This window comes from Ambystoma mexicanum, chromosome 6p, assembly GCF_040938575.1.
Source record: "Ambystoma mexicanum isolate Mex_15411 chromosome 6p, UKY_AmexF1_1, whole genome shotgun sequence".
NCBI lineage: Eukaryota > Metazoa > Chordata > Amphibia > Caudata > Ambystomatidae > Ambystoma > Ambystoma mexicanum.
In genome coordinates, this window is record NC_090935.1 from 1,178,276,580 (window position 1) to 1,178,297,060 (window position 20,481).

The 20,481-nt window shown below is 44.4% G+C and overlaps 1 protein-coding gene across 5 annotated transcripts in view; it reads left to right on the forward strand.

The window, feature by feature from the left end:
* The first annotated feature begins 1,609 nt into the window (after positions 1–1,609).
* The window catches only part of LOC138510289 (annexin A1-like), a 314,660-nt gene continuing 295,788 nt past the window's right edge, over positions 1,610–20,481 (forward strand). For 2 of the 5 annotated variants that reach the window (XM_069625821.1, XM_069625819.1), the window contains exon 1: positions 1,755–1,837. The gene's annotated coding sequence lies outside the window, so the exon portion shown is untranslated. Of the gene's footprint in view, positions 1,838–20,481 lie in introns of all 5 variants that reach the window. The other 3 variants (XM_069625817.1, XM_069625818.1, XM_069625820.1) reach the window with 3 other exon arrangements.

Consider the following 20,481-nt stretch of genomic DNA (forward strand, 5'->3'; position numbering starts at 1 on the left):
GAATTGGCATTGTTTTTGAAGGTGGAGGGCGAGGGCAGACTACCCTTTGCCTTCAAAACCAAAGATTTTGTCAGGCAGATTACATAGGAACGATGCCTGCCATGAATACAAGGCAGGCAGCGTTTAATCCTTTTGCACTGGAGAGGTGTAAAGACGCTTCCACCATCTCTTTACACTTCTTTACACTTCTCTTTTGCACTCTGCAGAGCAAATGACGAATATTGCCCAGAGGGGACCTGTTTGCATGTAAGTGCCAACATAAGCAGCTCCCTGTGGGCAATTTGGGCTCATGTTTTAAATGAGTGCCTATGTAATTTGTAAATATGTCAATAATGCTCTCAGATTCTCAGTGTTAAAAATGGCCTCCATTTCCTGTCCATAGTATTGTTTGTCCCATTGTTACCCATGTCATTCAATCATATGATGCTTTTATATAAAGTCATTTTACCCTTGCACTGTCTATGCTCCCGGGTACTGTAAACTTTGTAAGTAATTTTTGCTCACCCTAAATAAATGCAAAGTGGTGATTGGTCGTCTCTGCTGCCAATTTAATTAAAAGAGCCCCTGATGTCTATGCTTGACAGAAGAGTGTTAGTGTTCAAAACCAATGAGATGACGGCTGGAAAGTTTAGAACAAATCTTCACCTCTGGCACTGCTTTGGGCAAACCCCCACACCATTGTTCTTCACCTGCCAAGCCATTATTAAAGGGGGAACACCATATGCAAATCAGGCTTGGTCCCAACCCCAAAAGCAGCCCATACTGCTTTGTCACATCCCTTCTGCATCAGACCACAAGCATCCCCAGACATGTTGCGGCCTCATCAGTGAGGAGTAGCTTAGGTCTCTACGCCCAGCTGGCACAGGACCCACATCTGGTCATACCCGTCTCACAACGGGGTGACTAAGCAAAATAAAAGAGGTGATGGCTGGACGGTTTTGAATTAGTCTTAACCTCTGTCATTTCTCTGGGCAACCCTCCAGACCATCATTCTTTGCCTGCCAAGCCATTAGAAAAGAGCAAAAACAATATGCAAATCACACCTGGTACCACCCCAATAGGGGCAGTCCAGCTCGAACTGCGTTGTCACATCCCTTCTGCAAAAGACCACAAGCATCCCCAGACTTGTTTCTGCCTCATCAGTGAGGAGTAGCTTGGGTATCTGGGGCCAGCAGGCACGGGGCACGCGGCTGGGCATACTCGCCCCACTGGGGGCGACCAAGCCATTACAAAAGTGTTTGAAGTGCATGCCCGTTTTGTATTGTGTGCTTAAATTAGTGTTTTCATTTGCAAATATACGAACTTTATTGTTGTTCTTCGGTCGCGGTTTTATATTTATAGGATCATTTGATGTTGTACGAACTTTATCGTAGTCCTTTAGTTGTTCTAGGAAGTTTATTGAAGCATTTGAGGTTGCGCTACATATCCGACAGCTAAAGCTTATTGACTTTACCAGCACTTCCTTTAATATGTTAGGACTTCAAACAGGAGGTGACATAATCGGGAACAGCATGCAAGAAGTCTTGAGGTTATACGTCCAAACGTGTAGGGTTTTACGAAGTGTTAACGAATACGTTTGAATAAAGTTCAGTCGGAGGAATTTGCCAGAATCTACAGCCCGCCTCGCGCTGGAGGAGCGCACGCATTCCAGACTGCCTCCGTCGTGGGCTGGGTTAGCTATTAACCTCGGGCAGCCAATCGCGGAGGCGCAGAGAGCAGACTTTAGTTTCTAGGTGTGGTTTCTCATCCACTTTATAAAAATCACAAGCCGGCAGCAAAGCTCTCTCCGTGCCCAGCTCCAAGTCACTCACTAACTTGTATCTTGCAAAGGCAAGTGGTAAGTGCACGTTTACCTTTTTTGCTTTGAGGATGTGGATTTAGCTGCCCGGGGGCAGTCAGTACATTTGATTTGATATGATATGGCATTTATAACGCGCCTACGCACAAGTGTTTCAAGGCACGAATATGTTTGCTGTGATATGGGCTGGCACGCTCGCCCGTGTCCAGAGTTTTGCGGACATGAGCTGGGTGTGGCACTTTTCTTCTTTCTATTAACGTTTTCGAGAGTTTGTCTTAGAAACAGGGTGCGGGGGTCGTGGTTGCCGGTCAAACTGACCTATATTGCTTCACGTTTTGTTAACGAGGCACGAGAGCGAAACAGCCTGCGTCTGATTTTGCCCTCCCTATTGAGAAAGTTGTCCGCGGACGGCGGGGCTTGGGCTGTGGCTGAAGTTGAGTCACTGGGAATTGCCGTCCCTTATTTGGCAATGTTAGATTCCTGAGGTTTGAGTGGCTGCCAAGGTTTTGTTAACTGTTTCTATAACCCAGAAAGGCGATGAGTTTTTTTTTTTCTTGCACTTTCCACTTCTAAAGGCTAAAAGTTAACGCTCGTTGGTGTTTTGCAACGGGAAAAGGAGCGGCGTATCCGCTAGGCAGTGTGCTGGGCTGGTAGCTTTTCGGTTTCGTGGCTAGCCGTGAAAGAGTTCTTTGCATTCTGGTTAAAGCCACCCACCCCTTTCAACCATACCGGCTTTTTATCAGTTAAGAACCGGTTTCGTCGGGCTCTTTGAGGCAGGGCGGTGTTCTGTTGCCATGGTAGCAGAGCTAGAGTCAAGGTGTGCCTTTTTTGAGTTGTAACCTGAAAGCACTGTTATTATAAATTGCCTTTGTGGTGAGTGTTTTTTTTTTTATGGTGGAGAATTTATCACTACCTTTCACCTAAAATGTTGCTGTTTTTCCCTGACAAAATATACATTTGTTGGCCAAATGGTTGTGTAATAACCTTAAAACCAGTTAAAGGTACCTAGGAACACTTGGTGTAGGTGTGGTAACGTTAAAGTATAGTTAACTCGGTGCCTACAAATTAACCCCGTGCCTACAAAGTCGATCAAGGTAGCACTACCGCTCTACTTCAAAAGCATAGCACGAGACCGTTGCCTACTTTATCCATTTGCAGTATTTATTTTGTATAGGCCATAAGTCACTGATTTATTGTCCTCTCCTTTCAGAAGTGTTTATTCTCCGTTTCTTTACATTCCTAGCGTACGTGTGTGTACCCAGATGCTGTCTTATTTTGTGCATATTTTTATTTTATTGTTAATTTGTAATGCGCCTAGGGACAATTGTGCGTGGGGTTTCCTTGGTATGTTGTGTCTCCGCCCACACACCCATGTGATTGCCCCACTAGCAGTCTGGGGGTAGCCAATCAGAGTTGTTGATGGAGATGCTGGTACTTCCGGAAATCCCGCAGACTCCATGCTCTTCCCCCGAAGAGCCTTGAAATCCAGAGACTTTTCAAGCCTGTTGGGCGGGGTCCTAAATATATACATTTTAAGAAGTCGTGCCTTGAAACACTTGTGTATAGGTGCGTTATAAATGCCATATCATAACGGAGGTGTCAAAGGGTTTGGTGAGGCACTGTTCTAGGAGTGCCACCCGCATGAGACTCAAGAACTGTGTTTTTCAGATTGTGGATGGATGACCCTTAATTTGGTTTGTTTCGAGTGCTAATGATAGAAAACAAAGTCTCCATGCACGGGTTACCTGCTGTATAGAAACGTCAACACTATTAAACGCAAATATCCAGTTCTTATGTGGACTTGGAATCCACAAATTTCTGTCTCCATGGCAGGGCAGAAGACCATGTGTAATGTTTGGCTGGGATTTACACTAAGGTAAAACGAAGCCAGCCTCCAATTTTGGGTTCGTTGTGTGCCTTAAGAATGTAGTGGAGGGTTGCCCAGAGCAGTGTCAGTGGTTTAGATGAATTCATAACCTTCCACCCATCACTTTTTTGGTAATAGTTTGTCTCCTTATGTGGGAGAGGGTATGCCCAGACGTGGGATCCTTGTTCATGTGGCCCTAGGGAACCAAGCTGCAACTCACTGATGAGGCCCAACAAGGCCGAAACATGTGGTTGCTTGTGTTTCTGTGCAGAGGGGACCTGGCCTAGCAGTGCGGGCTGGGCTGCTCCCATTGGTGACAGTACCTGACTGATATGCATATGGCTGGCTTGACGCCTTTTGCTATGGTGCAGATGGGCAAACAAACGGTGGTGTGGAATGTTGCCCAGAGCAGTGCAAGTGGTTCCGATTAAACCTACTAGCCATCACTTTTTTTTTTTTGGTTAAGAATGCAATACAGTGGGAAACGGATCCCTGGCATTAGGGCCGGCCCCAGGATTTGCATTTAGTAACATCACAGGAAGTGACATAACACGATAATGACTACTACGTATGCAGTCAGCAGAGAAAACATGGTAAAAAAAAGAATATATATCTGAGAGAATTTCCAGTAACTACACTGTCAAAGTATAAAAGGTGCCCACCTTGTAAACCCAAATTATTCCAAAGAAAACAAAATGCAAACATGAGACGTGCGCTTTAATGGCACTTTTATGTGCTCTTGTGGGTGAGCGTCTGCATTGGAAACATGGCAACCTGGTGTGAAATCGTAATAGCTGAACACTTGCAGAAACAGGGTTACATCTACACGTCGAAAAATGTGGGTAGACGCTGACCACCCACATGTATTGACTAGTGCCCTGAAAAGAAGTACAGGGCCAGCAACAGAGAAAATAGCCCACCCCTCCATGTCCTTGGTAAATATTCATGGATCATTTGCATGCTCTATATATAACGTGAGGAACACTTTACGTTCTACTTACACTTTTTGGCTTGGTAAATGTAAACCTGTGAAATAAGGCAAATGGCTAAAGCGGTTTTGTGTGATAGGTTTAATTGTGCTGGAGGAAGGAAGGCACATGTTTTAGGCAGCCTTTGCTTTGCTTTGCAAGGGATTTCAAAATAGAAATGCAGCTGTTGGGGAGAATTCACATTTCTGTGCTAATTCCCTTCAACTTTAGAGACCCCCAGCTCTTTTGCTGGACATTTGACTGTTTAATTTCAACCCGGGAGTGACCGAGACCTTTTTCTCATTCTCATGTATTTCGACCTGATTTGAATTATGTGTTTCCTTTGTTTTTGGCGTCTGACCAACTCCATAGGCATCTACTTTTTGTATGGTGACACAAAGCACCTTCAGTGCAGTCTCACAGAGAAATCCTTTAGATTTTTCATTAATAATAATAACTTTAATGTGACATAGTTTAAATAATAAACTTTACACATTAATCTTGTCAATAAAACCGTACAGTAAATAACATTACAGTATATACAATAAAAAATCTGGATACAAACAATACAATATTATTATATTAAAAAATAAATCATTCATTCTCTCAAATTTATCATCAATTTAAACCAAACATACTAATCATTCTTACCTCATAATCATAAACATTATAGCTTTCTTAACAATAACACGATTTCCATATTGAGGCAGAACCTAGCCAACTCCTAGCAGTCCTTATATAGATATACCCAGCTTGACTTCCACCCTTAACCAGATAGTATAGAGTGCAGTTAACAAGCACATGCTATTGGTGTTGACACAATGATTCCAGAAGAGCATATTCCCTATGGTTTCCCAATTATGTACATGCTTTCCTTGTTATATCGTCTATCATTGCCAAACATTCCGTAAGCACATGCTTCGCTGTCTCGAGAAATTCCTGGTTCTTACAAAGACGGCAATAGCGTTGTTCTTTGGGTATCTTATCTATAACCCTGTAGTCCTCTTTATGGGAAGATATTCAACTCTTAGTAGAAGTATGAATCTCCTAAGCCTGAGGGACGGGCATAACAGATATTTCTATGGTTTCTTAAATAAGTATAGCCTATTTTGCACAAAACTATACCTTTTTAACTTGCGTAAATGTTCATAATTTTCAAGCCAGTCCCAAAGGTCTACCCGTCTCCCCATAAGAGACAGCATAGCTTCAGTATAGAGCCCTTCTCGATGTCTCTCCAGCAGATGTCCTTAAGCAGCTGTTCCATTTGATTTTTAAATTCACTAATGGTACTCTCTATTACTTTTCAGAGAAAATGACGTTAATAGGGCATTTCCGATGCCGTTCACCATTTTTAAATAAAGCCCCACTCTCTTCTTCAATACCTGCGCTTCTAACGATATAAGCCCCAGCTCGAGGAGTCTTAGCAGGGACATGGGGATGCATGCCGGAAGTCCCAAAATCTTTTTCCAAAATTTTCCCGCTAAGTTGTAGCCAATTTAAATCCATTTTAATCAAAGATTCAAGACCATACACCATCATAGGGGAAAAAACCTGGATATAAAGATGACGGGTTCCCCATAGGGTAAAACCTCCCTGTTTAGTTGTAAAGCTTTTAAAGAGGGCAGTAATTTGTGCTGCTCTTGTTTTCCGTTTGCATGTGGAATAATCACCTTTGGGTTCAAGCTCTATCCTGAGATATTTATATACCGGGGCATATGAGATTTCAACACTATCAATGCGAAGTAAGACACGTGCAGATCTTTTACTTGTATATCTCATCACTTGTGTTTTCTCAGCATTAATAGTGAGCCCATTATGTACAGAATATTCCCAGAGGGCTATAGCCGATTGACTTAGCCCACTAATAGTATGATCGAATATAACAAAATCATCTGCATATGCAAGAACCAAACAGGGGGATTTACCTATACTGGGAGGGCAATTTTTTGCCGTAACTATTTTCGAAGGGATGTCATGTACATATAAATTGTATACAAGTGGGGCAGTCACGCATCCCTGTTTAACCCCTCTATTCTGTAATACTTCCTCCGACATGTGACCTTCCCGATCTAATTTTAATTTCACCTTAATCTAGTGTTCTGGTGTAACAGCCTAAGGTAATACAGCAGATCTTCTGGGCATCCTAGTTTTTGAAGCTTCAACCAAAGTTTTTCTCGGGGGATGGAATCGAATGCTGCTTTAAAATCTACATAGAGTGCATAAAGGGGAGGTTGCCCACTTTGTAGGGCCCTACTACGCATATAATCCATAACCAAAAGGTTGTGGGTAGTAGAGTACCCTTTTATAAAACCGCATTGAAACTTACACAGTATGTTGGCCTGATCAACCCATTGCTGGAGTTTTTTCAATAGAAGTGAGGCAAATATTTTGCTTGTGATGTCTAACATAGAAAGTAGTCTATAATTATTAGGATCCATTCTGTTTCCCTTTTTAAATATAGGTATTAAGATGGCCGATTGCCAAGAGCTCAGGATTTTTCCTGCACTCAAAATTTTCGTAAACAAGATGTTCATTAGTACAGACAAACTCCGGATTACTCTTTATTACGATATTGGCCAACCCATTTGGACCAGGTGCTCTGGAGGATTTCAGTAATTTGATCGTAGACGAGATGGAATCGTGGGAGATGTCTATGGTGGGATCGGATGGTGTTTTACCCATCACGGTCATCTCCTCGCATTTAAGTTCTACATTACGCTTCTCCAGAAACCTGGACCACTCTGCACTAGATGTGGGGTTAGCCAGCTGCTGTGACTTATTCCCCCTAGCTTCATTGAGGAGTGTCCATATGCTACTAGTTTTCCGAGAGCAAATAGTCTGCACTAACCTTTGCCAGGATCTATTTCTATCAAAGTTTCTTTTTGCCTTGATATCTGCCCTATGTTTATTCTTTAATTTCTTGGAAATTGAATTATATATCTCCCAGGTTATACTGGTTTTCTTGGCCCGTCTTAAATTCGCCCTCAATATTCTTTTAGCATCTCGGATATATCTGTCATAGGTAGGGCATTTTGCTTGTTCACTGATCATGACTCCAGCAGAAGTTGAAGCATGTTTATCCGAGAACTGGTGAATCCAATTCTCTACTTCATCGATGGACATCTTTTTAAAATTCTTCTAGATTAGGGTAACAGTTTTTATAGAGCGTTTCATCTGCTCGTAGCACATTCCTATCCGACCAGCGGATACAGGTCCCTGCATGGTTAACTTTTAGATCCCCTACCGTACAAAATTGAATGAGCTTCTAAGATGTCAAACGAACATGCCAGAATTGCATGATCGCTCCAGTTATTTGAGATTACTATCATGTCTTCAACCAGGAGCAGCATGCTTGGAGAGACAAAAATATAATCCAAGGTACTGACCGCTGATCCATTCTTCCAAGTATGTCTGCCCGGATGCTCCCTTTTGGTGCGACCATTTAGCATCTCAAGGTCCCAATTACGAAAAAAGTATACCCAATATAATCCTTCACCCTCTACTTTCTGATGCTCCATTACACATTTAGGATATAATTTTGGATTAGCCGTTCTCTGTTCACCCCCTAGCATATGGGTGTTAAAATCTCCCACCACACAGACATCAACATTCCCTTCAATGGTTAGCCAGCTGGCCAGTAGCTCATGCAATGCTTCCTGTAAGGACTCTCTAAATGCTGCCCCGGAGGATTATACAGACAAACGACTAGCAGTTTACCAGAAATCTCCTTGTCTTTATGTACTATCTCAACTGCTAGAATTTGTTCATCTTGATTCACGTCAATCCTCCTTGACCAAAACCAATTAGATACCCCAATCCATAGCCCTCCATAGGGCCGTCCCCTTTCTCCTCTTTTAGCTAATACCTGATGACCCTTGTAACCGTCCAAAAATAAAGAGTTAATCGCCAGAGCTTCTTGTAGGCAAATACAATTGTACGGAGATAATTGAGCAATCGGCCCATCTCCATTTAGGAGATGGGCAAAGCCCCTGCAGTTCCATGAAGCCAACAATAATTTTCAATGGCTAGCTGAGACCTTGGGCAAAGCCTCCGTCAGCCATTTCAGTACAAACTGCACCTCTGTCATGTCCACCTTCTTTCCAGTTGTCAAATTAAGGCAAGCGACGGCAGAGCCATCTGTCACAATTTCCGGTTCTGGACCACATGGCTAGTTACACTTCAGTTCAGCATCTATCTCAATATCCACCATTGTCAGTTCTTTTTTATAGGTCCTTAATAGTTGGGCAGTAGATATAAATTTGCAGTGCATGGCTGACCCCTTGGGATATGATCCTGACAGGGGCTCTAAAAATTGGAAGTCCTCAGATTGCAAAACTCTTAATTGAGGAACAGAGAACAGTCTCTTCAGAAATTCGGAACGAGAGAGCCAGGCGCATTTATCAGATTGATATACATTTTTGATAATACAGGTACGGTTTCCCCAGACAGCATCATTCTCTTTTATAGAGTCTAATATAGAGAATGCAGAATTATGTGGACTACCATGGTCGCTCGCTGTTTTTGGAATATTCGCTGGAATGATGTCATCTTCGAGTAAAGACTCAATCGTTAAATTTTCAAGTTCATCTACCCCATCCGGGGCTTCTGCATTCTCAGCAATCAACCAGCTCGTTAGTCGGCCATTACCTAGATCCTTCCGTTTCTTTGTGCGGGCAGCTCTTTTTTTTGCTTTTTTGGAGTGGTGAATAGGCTTCCCCATCACCGATGGTGAGGACCCATGGCTACTAGATCTGGCACCACAGGATACTTGCTTGGCCATCTTGCGTTGCTTGCGCTGCTTATGTGAAGGTGGTATCTCTGAATGTTCCGATGTAACTGTAATTGGAACTGGAGTTTGTTGTTCATGTATCTCATTTGCTATTGAGATGGCTTCAGATAAGTTGACTTCCACCTCCTCTGCCAGATTCTGTCTTTGCGCATAGTCACTGATCAATGCATCTGTGTTTGCCAAGATGCGCCCAGACATCTGCAGCAGTATTTTTAATGCAAATTGTAAAGATGCCACAGATGCTTGTAATTCAACAATTTCCAGCACAACCGGAAAATTACTGTGGCTTTCTCTGTTTCAGTGACTGATGTGGTGTCAATAATTAGATTAGGTGAGGCTGATAATCTCACCAATGACCCAACTTGGTGGGACGGTTTACCATGATCTTTGGCATGGCTCTCCAACATTGAGAGATTCCTATTTTCAGAAGGGACCACTGTCTGAGGGGTCATGCCTCTCTGGATATTCAGACACAAATCCAATAAAGAATTATTGTCAATATCTTCAAAATTCAGTGAGCTGCCCAAATTAGAGATGTTAGTCGCTGGTTCCATAGGTATCTCAAGGGCTGTGGAATTAATTTCCGCTGGCACATTTAAAGGGAAGAAACCCGTAATCTTTCCTTGATCTACAGGAATTTCCTTCTTGGCTTTATTCCTCTTACTTTTAGTTTCTTCCATTATAGGCCCCATGGCTGACTCCTGTTTTTTTCCTTAGGTTGTATTTGGAAGTTGAGGGTTTTTTAGAAGGTGCCATCCACTCTGGGCTATGTATGCTGTTTTCAGGACAACAAAACTAGATTGATCAGATTTCAAGATCAAAGGGAATAGATCCCCGCAGTCTCCTGAAAGATCAGTATTTTAAATCGGGAGCAGATGCTGCCCCCGATCGTCAGGATTCAGCGTCAAACTGTTTTGATGCTTAAGGAGAAGAAAAGGCATGGGCGGCAATAGCTACAAATGCGCCCAATGAGCCCAAATATGTTGCTAACAGGCTAGCCACCCCTGCCACAGGCCCTTCTATATCAGAAAAAGGGTAGTTACAGGGGAACTGACATCATCTTCAGATACCACAGAGACACCTCCTGTGCTCGTAGCGAGAGTGCACAGATATCTCATCCAATGCACCCTCACAGATAGGCAACCAGGTTTGCTGATGGCTCCTTGCCTACAGCACAGCCCACCTGCCGTCACCTACCCCAAAAACCTTGGAGGCCCGCGGCTAATGGCTTGCTTCCAATGCCCTCTCAACTTCGGTAGGGCTGCCTCGCTCAGCTTAGCCGCAGCTAGCCTTACTCGCACATCAGGAGCCGGCAGGGTAGCTACTCTTAGGCTCTTTAACGGCCGTCACTACTCCGAGCCACTCCAGGCCACTCCCTCTGCAGATCGGGCCGCAAGATAGCACGTATAGCCCTTAGCAGGGGGAGAGTCGACAGACAGCCACTTTACCTCACAGTCTGAGCCTCTACTGCTCGCTGCTCCACTCTGGAACACAGCACCCCGCACATGGTTCACACGGTCCGTGTCGGGATCAGCTGGCGGCTTCGCTCGCGCACTACCTCAGCCCCGAGCGTTGCACAGCCCGCATCCTGGTCCGGAAATCAGAGAAAAGGACCTTGCATCAAGCCGCACCTCACGTGAGTAGCACTACCAAACTCTGCAAAGAGGCCGCTTCCGATGCGCTCCCTTTTTTCATAAAGTGAAATTGACTAGCACACAGCATCTTATTTGGAGTGCTGGGGGGTACTTAGTAGCCCCTTATGTTACCCTCACTACTTTAATTGGCTGGTGGCCGTGGTTTAATCGTGGTGTAATTTTCCTATCATTGTGCTTTTCTACTGCAGGCTGAATCCTCAGCTGCAGTATAGCTCCTGTGGGCGACCAGTGTGTCAAAATAACTTTTGTTCGTTTTTTTTTGCCATTTCTTGTTTGTGAGGACTTTCTTGGGTTTTACTCTGTGCGCCAAACCAGGTTTGAGCACTTTGTTAATTTTGCCTTTGGCGGGCTTTTGTACTGAATCCCGCCTCTGGCTCCAATGTGTCTGCAAGGGCAGGAAGTGAGGGAGGTGCCCGAAACCACCCTGTCCTTTGTCTTCAGGGAAACTTGAATGCACCCAGTCCTGATTGGCAGGACAGCCACCCTGCTGTGTGAGTGACTGCCAGGCTTTGCATGAATGGGAGAACCCTGCCTTAAAAGGTGAGGTTTCTTTGACTGAAGACAATCTACCACTGGGAAGAACAACCCGACGAAGAAACCATAAACAAAGCTTGCTGGATCCTCCTGGCCCAGCGAAGCCTTGCTGCTGTGCTGAAACTCCTTTTTCTCTTCGACAAGAGAAGCTCTGGAAAAAAACGACTTCTTCCCTTGGGTTAGTGGGACCAACTTTTCTGGAAGACCTTCCCTGACTGGCTGCACTTCTTTGCTGTTGCAGGAACCGAGTGCCAGGGGTCGAGAAAGCCATAGTCTAGTGCAGGAACCTCCCGAAGCAGGATGACCCAAGCTCGAGTTCCCTCACCAGAGTGTAGGAGTGAAGGAAGCCCAAGCGGTGTCCAAGATCCGTGGTGCTGTTTACTGAGCGCTGAAACCTCAAAGAGCAGCTGATCCGCAAAGAGCCTGTAGCTGCGCCAACCATCGAATTACTGCCGCAGGAGTCGCCAGACGTCCTCCCTCTTATCCACATGACTGAGGCCCAGGAACACAGTGTGAAGCTGGATATGCATCGGAGGGACAGAGCCTCCGTATCCTGTCCTTTACTGCGTTTTATCATGTTTTCTGTCATGTTTTCAGTGAAGATGTTCATGTGGGACTCCTGGCGGTGCAGCTCTTTTGGTTTTGGTGAACAGACACATGGGATACCCTTATGGCACCCATGGATAGGGGTACAACCCTGTGCCCCTAGTGTGTGTTTTTTGGCACCTGTGTGTGTGGCCCACAGATCAGGGTACGGGCTGGTGGCTGCTCCATTCTGAATTGACTGGTGCCATGAGCGTCCTCCATTTTGGATGCACAGGCCCTGTCATTGGAATCAGTAGATTCCTGATGGAGACCAGATGGGCCCCCACGGCCTCTTGCCTTCCATCGCTTGTTACCTTGATCTTCCCAATGTCCCGGGAAGACCTGACTGGCTGTTGGGTTGAAGTTCCATATATGGTAGTGTGGGGAAGTGCTGACTAAACTGACTGGAACCTTCCCAACGACCGTATGTTGTGGATATGCCTGTGGGTGGGACCTGGGTGAATGGAGTCTGTGACAAATACGCATTCTGTGTTGTGGGTGTCTAGTATCTGGTGTTTGACACAATGACTGAGACAGCCCTGCCCAAAACCAGTATGAATGCAGTGGGGAGTGTTGAATGGCTGGGTACTTGTCCCAATACACAACTTGTTGTGAGTGCCTGGAGAGAAGTGAATGGCCTGAATGCACTGTGTGCCTGATTGGCTGCCTGCCTGCATGAATGCCCTTCGCCGTGATTGGATGCCTGAGTATGACCCAGCGGAATGAATGGGAGATCAACAGTATATCTGGGGACCTCTCACTGCTAGGAATCGTGTTCAGAAGCTGAAGTCCACTACGAGTAACTGAAGCTGACCTTGAAGCCCTGCTGGACCAGAAGAATTGCAGTTGTTCTCCTTCCCAATCTGAAAGCTGCTGTGCTGCCAAGGACTGACCCAGAGAGGACCTGGTAAGGTGCCCTCTTCCCGAACTACAAGGGACCATCGTGCACCAGCATATCTTTGCCAAAGCTCACTGGTAGACAGACCTTCAACAGGCTGCCGACCCGAGACTGGGACTGCTGCGGAATCCCAAAGAGAAGCACCCAGACTGTTCCGCCACTGTCGCCGACGGGAGCCGCCGTGCTCCCGTTTGCCTAAGAACTTTCAAATCCAAGGATGCTCTCGTCCGCATCGTGCCGTCTCTTCCTTCTAGAGAAGGCCTGACTGTCGACGCACTGAGGAACATCCGCCGGTGGCTTTTCTGCCACCCAAAGACCAGACGCCGACGACTTGACGCCCTTGCTGGACCAGTTCTTCAAACTCTTTGCAGTCCAGAACTATCGACACCGAGGTGCCCTGCACGCCTCTTCCTTGCAGGACGTTTACGCCCCCCCCATCCCCCCACCCGCCATCAACGAGCACCGCTAGGAATGAAGCTGCCACTTCACCACCGTAGCTCACCCTGTTCCCCTTCGGACAGACGTTCGACGACCCGTGACTCCTGCCTTAAAGGGAGGACACTTGAAGGGCCGTCTATTCCCCGACGAAGAATGCTACGCCAGGTACTTTGGGGTTGCAGAATTATTGGGAAGTCTCTTGTGAACAATATATGGACTGGGCTTGTATCTTTATCCTACAGGTTGCCCAGGTGGGGTGGGGGGATCTCCACACAGAGCTGTGTTTAATGGTAGTGAGCAGTATTTCTGCCCATTGTTCTTATCAACTGCTTTCCTCTTTTCTCTACTGTTGGTTTACTTTACAACTTGATTGGTGTGCCCTTTAACTTTACAGTTGATGCACTTTAAAGAGATCTAATAGTAATTGTTGTACCACATAGAACTGTATATATTTTCCATTATAGATAACCGAGTACACAGTGCGTTATCGTGATATTGTATATAACCCTGAATATTAATTAAAAGACTGTTTTAACTGATGCAGTGTGCGGACATTCCTTTGTGGGTGCTTGGGGACTACACTGTACTTAATAATCAGCCCGCATCACCGTCCCGAGAAGCTAGGCCTTGATTGCTCGACCATCTACCAATATTGAGAATCTTGGCAGGGGTCCTCTGTGCCTCTCCTCTACCAAATATAGAGCGGAAGTACAGACCCCCACCCCTTCCGGTCCCTCACATAGGATCTGCATCACTGCAACCAGACGGGAGCCAGCTAGACTCTCTTCGTATAACCAAAGTACAGTTCTTGCTTTGGGGTACCTACCTCATTGTCTGTAGCTTGCTCATCTCAGTTGAGACTTGCAGTAGCTGCTTTTCTAGAGTTGATCTCAGCTCTAACTTTCACAAGTGTACAGTGACCTTTCTATGTAAGTGCCTCAGCTCCATAGACTTTACTCCAATTGACTTTGGCTGTCCTGGCTCCCATGCAGACTGATTTGGATTCTTCTGTCCCTCATAGGTGATTTGTCTTTTTTTAAATTTAATCTTGCTGGGAAAGGTTTTTTTATCTAGACTTCTTTGGAAGATTTAAAGTGCTCACATGCTCTGAGAACCTGTTAACCTTTTTCCTTCCTCTAACCTTTCCTTTCTACCAACCTCAGAATTTACAAAGTACAAAAGAGTATGTAAATGCCATTACTGTGCTAGTTAGTGAAGTAACCTCATGGTGTAGGAAGTGTGTATGAAGCACCTCTAAAGATTATCTACTTGCTTTGTATTGATTCTCAAAGTATTTTGAAGTGTTTTTATTGTTGCACATTGCTCTTTTTAAAGAATGCTTATTCAAAAACAACGGTTAAATATTTTTAACTAGAAACCTAGAGTTCAAGTGTTATTTGGATACTTGTATTGGTGGAGTTCATTGCTACAGCTCCACAACTCAAATGTACCCCTCTTGAGATGTCTTGCTGCTCTGTCATGATAACAATTTATGTAGTACATACTTATACCAATAGGTAAGCTACCTAATACCAAGAGGACAAGGGTTGGCTAGTCCCCCAGTGTTACTACTTCAATTCTTGCCTAACAGCCACTTTGCAGTTCTTAACACAACAATTGTCTCTTAAAGTCATCAATAGTACATTTCACCCACTTTAAACACTCTGCTTTAAGAAATAGTGATCAGCAGTACTTATGAGTCCCGCAGTGCCTATTGGGCTGCTGGGAGGAGGGAGGGCGTTTTTGTCTCCAGCGTTGCAGCAGGAGGTTGACACCAGAAGAAACAAAAGGGAGCCAAACCTTGAGTGAGAACAGCTGCTTTAAGCTTCCCCGTCATCATGCAGGCTACAGCGTGTGCCCAGAGTGCAGTGCAGCAAGCTTGGGCACTCTTGAGCACACAGCCCACGCTGCAGCCTGCAAGAGGGAGTCAACGCCATCATTGGCGCGGGGCCAAGTGCAGCCACTCATGGTGCACACACCTAGTGCCGGCTCTGCCTGGCACCCGCTGTCAATAGGAAGCGCCAAGCACTCTAGTCTATAAAGCACCCTGATATAGAAAGGGAAAACTTCTTTGTGCCATTTCCAAGGCCTTCTTCACGTTGTGTAACAAAATTGTCTGCACCTCCTAACCTCTTCTATGAATCTCATTTGGACCCAGATATATCCAACGCAAAATCCTGTGCCACATGCCTCCTGAAAATATAGTATGCCCATATTCCCAAAAAGGCGCTGCCTGTTTAGATCACTGCTGGTTTAGTGGTTGTGTGGGGATAATTTAAGTAAGCTTTTTAGCCACTACTCATCCCTGCACTCCTGCCTCTAGAGCCTCGCATCCTCTTCAAAAGCCCTCAAGGGACGAGTCCTGGCGCCTATGGCACCAGGCTCATGCACCATGAAAAACAATGTGCTTGGGAACTACTTTATTGTATTGTCGGCCAACATGGAGGCATCCACATAACTTGGTTCCTAAGAACCAAGCTATGCGGTCTAGTGTTTTGGGTGTATTAGCCTAGGGACTACTTTACCTGGACTATTTTGTTGGCCATTTAAACCACACCCAAGCAAGACAACACGCTTCGCGTTACTTTGCAGCTTGCAACGTGACGCTCACCGTGTCAGCTATTCCCTCAAACCTCGGAGAAGCAGAACCTGCAAGGAGACAAAATGAACATCATTAGCAGCAGCATCTTACCTGCAGTCTTCATCTTTAAACACTTGCAGCTACTGAGAACAGCTTCCTCGAATCTGCACGCCTCCCGGACAGAACGACCTGAAAGAGATGGAGGCTGAAAGCAGTAGAGACATTTACAAATTACAAACTGCTCAAAAGGCTTACCTGGATGGTAGCCTCTCGGGCTGGCACCACTCCGGAAATTCCACTTGCGCTGAAGAACACTGCGACCTAGAAGGAAGGAAAACGCAAGTTAGCAAAGGCAAGACTTTGCAGCGCTGCGCATAGCGCTTACTTACCTCATCATTGCGCTCTTAATGCGCCATCATTTACCAGCGGGGCTCAACCAAGCCAGTTCGCCGCGCTGAAGCTCTGCATACCTAAGGGAGAAAAAAAGAAATTTTAAACAAAGGCATGCAGTATAGCAACAAAACTAAAGAACAGCAATAAGACCTACCTGAACAATATCAAACGGGCCAGCGTCAGTGAAGTAACTGGACTGCACTCACCCATGAAAGACAACGCGCCCTTGCAAAGACTGCAGGACGGAGAGCGCGCCTAATTCTACCACAATGTGAGGAGAGGGCGCCGGAGGGTCTGAAATCATACAGGGGTGGAGGGAGGATATTTACCCCAGTTGGTCAGTCTTGAACACAGTCCTCCTGTATTTTCAGGCAGAACCTTCCCCGCACACCACATCAGGGCAAAGCTGAGAAGCATAACAGCGAGTAACCTGGATGGGTGGCATCCCTGTGGATACCAGGTGAGCGTAACAATGTTGGCTGACAGAGGCTTTTCTTGGATGAAGATAAGAAGTTTCTGTCTCCGATAATAGTGATGCCAACAATCTAGTTCCTACCAAAAGTTCATAAGAACATTAAGAAGACGCCTGGGAGACCTATTGTAACTCTTATAGGGGCACTTTTGGAGAATGTCCCAAGTATATAGACGGAACACTACACCCTTTTACTTCTAGCTTACCATTGTATCTGAAGGACACAAAGGATTTTTTAATGAAAATAGATTAACTTCTGTGGGAACCTGAATCTATGATGGCTACGTTGGACATGGTTTCTCTCTATACGTCCACTGGACATACACTTGGTAACGAGTCTCTCAAACACTTTCTTAATTTGCACTCTCTGAATTATCTTAGCCACACACAAAGATTTTGGGCATGATCGAGCTCTGCCTGACTAATGTTTTAGTTTGGCATTTTCTTTCAGGTGATTACAGGGCACAGCCATGGGCACTACCTTTGCTCCCCTATGCCAACCTGACTATGGTTTGGTGGGAGCAAGTCTGGTCAAAGGATATCAGATTTCGGAGAAGGTGGTGCTTTGGCTGAGATTCATTGATTTATTTATAATTTGAGTGGCCGTGTGAAGATTCTAAATGACAACCTATACAATTTCTGCTTTACTAAGTCTCATATCAGACACCATTGTATTTTTGGACAATGTTACATCAACTGATGTTTGAGCACATATCTGCACAGGAAAATAACGGGGTCAAATACCCCCTTGCATGCTACTAGCTGCCATCTTAATAGCCTAATCTAGAGCATCCCATATGGTGCATCTATTAATCTAAGAAGACATTTATTGAATTTAGCTTCTATCATAAAAAGGTTATTGAAAGAGCGTACCTCAAAGTATGAGAGATACTAGTGGACAGTTTACTCTATAAAACATCCCAAAAAGGAGGAAACAAACTAGATGTAATTTTGGGTTTGATAATCTGCCGAGTGTCAAAGACATTGGCATATCCATGTTGGATAAAAATTGCACCTGATTTAGGCAAACGTGCTAGCGTTAGCTATCTCAGATCTACATCCATGAGAGAGATGCTAGTTTCATATAGAGTGATGCTAAGAATGACGGGAACAATTGGCTAGTGGGATCTGGAATAGGGCTCTACAAATGTATGAAATGCAAGGCTTGCAAATGTTCACAGAACGCTACCTCGTATACCCATTCAATCTTGGGTCACAAAAGTTAAGATTGCCTCTAAGCTAATGTGTAACCTACAATTTGCGGTTTAGTTTAATATGTCCCTGTGTGAATTGGAACAATGGAAGCACTATATGTACACTAAATATTCACATCCTCCAACACATCAGGGCCAGAAAGAATGACCATGCATACTGCATGGTGAAGCCTTTTCAAGAGAAACATGGTGGAAAGTTGGTTTTCAATTGTTTGTGGAGTTCATAGTATTGAATTGTCAACAAGAAGTGGGGTAAAACATTTGAGACATAGAGCCCCAAGGGTCTCACTAATGAACTGTATACCTTTGATGGCATTTAATACATTATGAAGAACTGGTGTGTTCTCTATACATTTGGAGGCCTTGATAATTGTGGAATTTCCTATGAATTGTACCTCGTATAGGAGGACATTGTAACAATCTAATTGTGGACTCCCGTTCATACTTTCCCTTTTTTTTTTTTCCACAATTTTGTATATACATTTAGATTTTTTGACATTTCTCCCTTTTCCTTTCACCTTCTCTCCCTCTTTCCTTTGTCCCTCTTTTCTTTTCTCGTTTTTTTTGCTTGTGCTTTAAAGGTATACCATGATTTAGCCTTAATTCCCACTTTTGGGATAACGCAGACTAACTTAATAGTATATTGCAGATAAAAAGGGGATGAATCGGGAACAGAGTGACGCTTCAATTATGGATGTAATATATATACTGAATTGGCACAGCTGAACATATGATGCACATGACACTTATCTTTGGTTACTTGCAATTTTGCACATAATGGAGGCACTGTATTGATTACATGCATTTTTGCACAATACTGACACTGTATGAAAATTATTTACATCCATATTTGCACACAGTCTGACCCATAATCTTTGCATAAGAGTATTGTACACAATATTGGGCTATTCATCGCCTTTTTAGCATATATCATTATGTTGCTGCATGCTACCATGAATACAATATATTAGATGGATGGTTTACTCTTGATTTTATTGTTTTCATCCCTGTTCTCTGTTATGTGATTGCTTTGTTGTGGTATAGTTCTATGTTTTTCTAGGCATTTAACTTGTAGGTTGAGTATCCATGTTATGTGTATTTTAGACAACTGCACAGATTTTCCTTCACAGTGCAATGCAATATTTTCCGAGCATTGGTGCGCATATTACAATTTTGAATGTTTGTATTTGGGTTTTAATTTTGATGCCTGACCATAGTGACAAATTTAGGTTTGAAATTAGATTAAAAGCACTATGCACTTCCACAGGTTCCCCTTGCTCCTCCAGATCCATCAAGGACAACATTGGCTCCCTTGTCCACGCACCCGCTGATCTCTGCAACCACTCTTTTGCGATGGGATTGTTCTCCCTCCTACCTCAAGCACTCCCTTGTGCGCCTACTCCTCAAAAACTTTCAGCAGACCCTACCTCTCCAGCCAACAACCACCCTACTTCTGTCACTCCCTTTCTTGGGAAACTGCTGGCGAAGCTGGCCCTTATACAACTTACCTCACACACTGAACTTGTTGGTGGTCTCCATGAGCATCCAAAGGCATGGAAACTGCTCTTATGAACACCTGCTCTGGACTCTAACTCTCCAGCTGTCCTCAACCTACTTGATCTCTCCTCTGCCTTAGACACGGTCCACCATTCTTAGCTTTTCAATAGCGGTTTTTACATTTGTTTTAAAATGTTTTATTGGTTAATCACATTTTTCAACCATTAACATTTCCAGATTCATTCCTATTTCTATTCCTTATTTGTTTACTTTCATTTACTAATGGCTAATGTCCATCTTTTGTATAGTTCATTAGTAATATCAGTTCTCAATACCTAATCGTTTAGTCCATTCCGGGGCTACCTCCCACCGCCGACCCCATATTCAATGATTCCACAAATTTAAGTGCGTCAATGGTCTGCCCCACGTTATCCGCTGTCAGTAGCCTCTCCAAGTATTCTTCCTCCATCTCAGGAAGGTGCCATATCACCTAGGCCCCCATGATCTTCAATCTTTTACATTCAATGAGGTGCAATTTGGCATCACCTGCCTGATCGTCTCCAGCGAGTCCTGGATTTTGCAAAATCTGCAATAGGCTTCCTTCTCCGAAATCTGTTTTCTCCTTAGTTGGCACTCTCTTCAGTGCCAGATATTTAAGATGCATCGCATTAACAGATCCCTGTAGTGGCACAATGGAAATTTCTTCAAGTAAGGAGGAAGGTCATTCAAGGTTTTCGGTTCCATAAGTCTTTTTCCCTTTTAATTTCCTGCCTTTCATCCCAGTCCTGTTCC